General features: G+C 36.3%; 1 non-coding gene across 1 annotated transcript; it reads left to right on the top strand.

Moving 5' to 3' along the window:
* Positions 1 to 4,468: 4,468 nt before the first annotated feature.
* Positions 4,469 to 4,576, top strand: LOC131159032 (small nucleolar RNA R71). The gene has a single exon (XR_009137648.1). It is a non-coding gene; the product is annotated as a small nucleolar RNA R71 (small nucleolar RNA).
* The last annotated feature ends 307 nt before the right edge of the window (positions 4,577 to 4,883 follow it).

Below are 4,883 nucleotides of genomic sequence, written 5' to 3'. Positions count from 1 at the left end.
CAATTTTCTCACACAACCAGCATCATCAATGTTAAAATTGCATTGCTTAATAGCCCAATATGCCCTATGTTCCAGCTCTACAGGCAAATGGCAAGCCTTACCATACACTAATCTATATGGAGACATCCCAAAAATGGTTTTAAAAGCTGTTCTATAGGCTCACAAGCCATCAAACAATCTCAAAGACCAATTCTTCTTGTTTGGATTAGCTGTTTTCTCAATGATGTTTTGAATTTCCCTATTTGCTAATCCAGTTTGTCCATTGGTTTGAAGGTGTTAAGCAATATAGATTTTGTTATGGATACCATACTTCTTCAATAAGGCTAAAACATGTTTGTTACAAAAGTGTGTGCCCTGATCACTGATTATGGCTTTAGGAATGCAAACCTTGCAAAAATGTTTTCTTTCAAAAATTTTATAACCACTTAATGGTCATTAGTTTCGCAAAGGACTGCCTCAACCCACTTAGAAACATAATCAATGGCAAGAAAAATGTATAAATAGCCATAAGAAGAAGGAAATGGTCCCATGAAATCGATACCCCAACAATCAAAAATTTCAATCACTAGTATAGGTTGCAAAGGCATCATGTTTCTCCTAGTGATTCCCTTTAATTTTTGACAAAGTTCACAAGCTTTACAGAAACTCAAAGCATCCTTGAACATATTTAGCCAATAAAATCCACTTTGAAGAACTTTGGCCACTATTTTTTGGGCTGAAAAATGCCCACCGCAAGCTTTTGTATGGCAAAAATTTAAGACACCAAAAATTTCATTATTAGGCACACACTTCCTAATGATTTGATCTGAACAATATTTAAAGAGACAGGGATCATCATAAATGAAATTCTTAGCTTTAGCTTTCAACCTTCTGATGTCCTAAGCATTCCAACGAGGTGGAGTTTTCCCCGTGACCAAGAAATTGACAATATCAGCATACCATGGTAAAGATTCAATTGCAAATAATTGTTCATCAGGAAAATAATCAGAAATTAAAGGAAACTTCTTAAAAACTTCAAGTTGAAGCTGAGAAAGGTGATCCACCACCATGTTTTCCACTTCCTTTTTGTCTTTTATTGTGAGATCAAATTCCTATAGTAGAAGTATCCACCTTACTAGTCTTGGATTAGTGTCACTTTTTGACAGTAGAAATTTCAGAGCTGCATGGTTAGTGAATATTATGATAGGAGAACCAAGAAGATAAGATCTAAACTTATCCAATGCAAATACTATAGCTAGTATTTCTTTTTCTGTGGTAGAATAGTTCTTTTATGCAGCATTTAAAGTCTTACGAGCACAGTATATGACATATGGCAATTTATCTTTCGTTGTCCAAGAACAGCCCCCACAACAGAATCACTTGCATCACACATTAATTCAAAAGGAAGTGACCAATCAGGAGATTGAGTGATAGGTGCAGTGGTGATACATGTTTTCAGTTCATCAAAACCATTTTGACACTCTTGGGTCCATTCAAATTTAACATCATGCATCAAAATTTTGCAAAGAGGTTTAAAGATAAAGATAAAATTCCTTATGAATCTTCTATAAAACCAGCATACCCTAAAAATGATCTAACATCTTTCACATTTTTAGGTGCATGCTAAATTGAAATTAAGTCTATTTTAGATTTATCCACCTCTATGCCTCGAGAAGATACAATGTGCCCCAAAACTATTCCTTGTTAGGCCATGAAGTGATATTTTTCCCAATTTAACAACAATTGCTTTTCTTCACATATTTTCAAAACAACCTACAAATTAGACAAACATGCATCAAATTTTTTCCCAAAAACTTAAAATTCATTCATGAATATCTCTACACTGTCCTCAATCAAGTTGTTGAAAATTCTTAACATGCATATTTGAAAAGTAGTTGGGGCGTTGCATAGCCCAAATGGAATTCTCCTGAAGGCAGAAGTTCCAAAAGGACAAGTGAAGGTAGTCTTCTCTTGGTCCTCTTGAGCTATTTCTATTTGATAATAACCGAAGAATCCATCTATAAACTAGTAACATTCATGCCCTACCACTTTTTCTAAAACTTGGTCAAGGAAAGGCAAAGGAAAATTATCCTTCCTAGAGGCGGCATTCAATTTCCTATAGTCTACACACATTCTCCAGCCTGTGGTCTCTCTAGTAGGCACCAATTCTCCCTTATCATTTTCTACAACAGTTATACTAGATTTTTTTTGAACAACTTGTATTGGACTAACCCATTTACTGTCAGCAATTGGATATATGATGCCTATGCCTAACAATTTCAAGACTTCTTTTTTTTACCACTTCCTTCATTGTGGGGTTTAGTCTCCTTTGCATCTCTCTAGAGGGTTTTGAATCCTCTTCCAAATATATCCTATGTGTACAAATAAGAGGACTTATACCTTTGATGTCAACAATGGACCAACCAATGGCTAATTTGTGTTGTGTCAAAATTCTCAACAACTTACTCTCTTGGTCAGGGGTCAACAATGCATAAATCACCATTGGAAATGAGTTCTCTGGTCCAAGGTAGGCGTATTTCAGCTCCGGCGACAGTGGCTTCAATTCTAACACTGGTGTCCTCTCATTGGATGGTTGTGCTAGGGTTTGTATTGCCTGTAGTGGCTCAAATTTGAGCTTCCATTGCATCTCAGTTGAATCACCTATAGGACAAAGAGAATAAAAATGGTTAGTGGACTCAGTTAAATCAAAGGAGTCTTTTAAATCCTCCCACTGCTCATCACAATCATAATTTAAACCAAGGAGTGTCTGCAATTACGGATTCCAATGAATTGACTTCTTGAATGTCTTCATGTTCTTGAGGTTGCCTACACAATTGAAGATATTCAGTTATAAAGTCATATTCCCAAAACTCAATTTTTAACACCACTCCTACAATTGATTATGGCATTAGAAGTTGCTAAGAATGGTCTTCCTAAAATCACAGGTGGTGAAGAATTTGCGTGGGATGACACTTTCATATCCAAGACCACAAAATCCACAGGGTAATAAAATTTATCCACTTGGACCAAGACATCCTCAACAATACAATTAGGAATTTTTATGGATCTATCAGCAAGCTGCAAAATGATTGAAGTGGCTTTTAATTCCCTTAGCCCCAAAATTGTTCATACAAACTATAAGGTAGCAAATTGACCCTCACACCTAAGTCTAGCAAGGCCTGCCCAATCTTAGAATTTCCAATGACACATGAAATAGTAAGTGACCTAGGATCCTTGTACTTAGGTGGTGTGTGATTTTGAATAATGGCACTAACTTGCTTAGTGAGGAAGGCCTTTTTCTACACATTCAGTTTGCGTTTCACAGTGCATAAATCCTTTAGAATTTTAGCATAAGTAGGAATTTGTTTTGTAGCATCAAGAAGTGGAATGTTAATCCTAACTTGCTTAAAAATTTCTAGGATTTTAGCATGCTGTTTATCCTTGTGCAAAGAAAGCAAATGTTGTGGAAACGGTGCAGGTATGAGACATGCATCATTATTTGAATTTAAAGTGCTTGACTCACCATTATCTAGAGGAGGGTTAGCCTTTTTACTTGAACTTCCTGCACTATGAGCAGGGTCACCCAAAACCTTACCATTCCTCAAAGTTGTAATAGCTTTCACTGATTTCACATTGCTCCCTTCACCAGTATTCAAAGCTGATTGACTTTGCCCTTGTGAATTGGGTCGGGGTTGAGCTGGGAATTTTCCCTTCTCTTTGTTACTCAAGAGTAGTGGTTACTCTTGTGAGGGTCCCTCTGATGTCATTGATGGCCTGGGAGTTTTGGTTGTTGATCGTGCTCTGAGTCTGCATAAACTATTGCAAGCTAACAGTCAGCTGCTGTATGGGGTCTTCAATTCCCCTTCTTTGCATTGTAGGAGGTTGATTTACAACATAAGAGGGTCCCAAATTTTGGCCAGCTACTGCATAAGGAGCATATTGACTTTGTCCCTGCATAGATGGCCCCACTTGGTCATTTTTTCAGCTAAAATGCGAATGATTTCTCCAACATGCATTGTAAGTATTAGCATAAGGTCCAGCAAAATTTTTGGAAATCATATGCACTGGGTTAGATTGATCAAGCAAAACTTCCTTAAAAGCTAGAATTGTTGGGCATGCATCAGTCATATGCCTTGGATCCTCACATATGCTACATTTTTCACAAGATGATGGTAATACATGCATTTCATTTACTTTCTTAAGCTCAATTGAATCTAACCTTTTAGAAATCAATGCAAGCCTAGCATTAAAATCATCAGCTTCTTTCAGTTAATATTTACCACCCCCACTAATACATTTTTGCTTTTCAGATCTATCATACATATCAGAGACATCCCAAGATTAGGCGTTTTCAGCCAAATAATCAAAATAGTCAAAAGCTTCTTTGGGCCTTTTATTGAAAAACTCACCATTGCATATTGTTTCTACAAATTGCCTCATTTTTGGTTGCAACCCCTCATAGAAAAAACTAATGACCCTCCAATTCTCATACCTATGGTGAGGACATGCATTTAAGAGGTCTTTGAAATGTTTCCAACACTGATAAAATGTTTCCACATTCTTTTGGAAAAAATTCATGATTTTTCTTTTTAAAGCATTAGTTCTCTACATGGGAAAAAATTTCTTTCAAAACTCAATTTGCATTTCTTGCCATGTCCCAATGGACCTTGGTCTCAAGGAATTCAACCAGGTCTTTGCCTTGTCTTTTAACGAAAATGGAAACAACTTTAATCTAATGACCTCTTCAGTGCATGTTCTATCCATGAATGTGGAACAAACTTCTTCAAACTCTTTGATATGCAAATAGGGATTTTCAGATTCAATGCCATGAAAATGAGGTAGCAATGGGATTATCCCGAGTTTAAAATTAAAAACATTTACATTCAAAGGTAGAATAATGCAAG

Source organism: Malania oleifera, chromosome 6 (assembly GCF_029873635.1).
Source record: "Malania oleifera isolate guangnan ecotype guangnan chromosome 6, ASM2987363v1, whole genome shotgun sequence".
NCBI classification, from domain to species: domain Eukaryota; kingdom Viridiplantae; phylum Streptophyta; class Magnoliopsida; order Santalales; family Ximeniaceae; genus Malania; species Malania oleifera.
The sequence above is the reverse complement of the archived record's forward strand: the minus strand, read 5'-3'. Positions and strand labels throughout refer to the sequence as shown.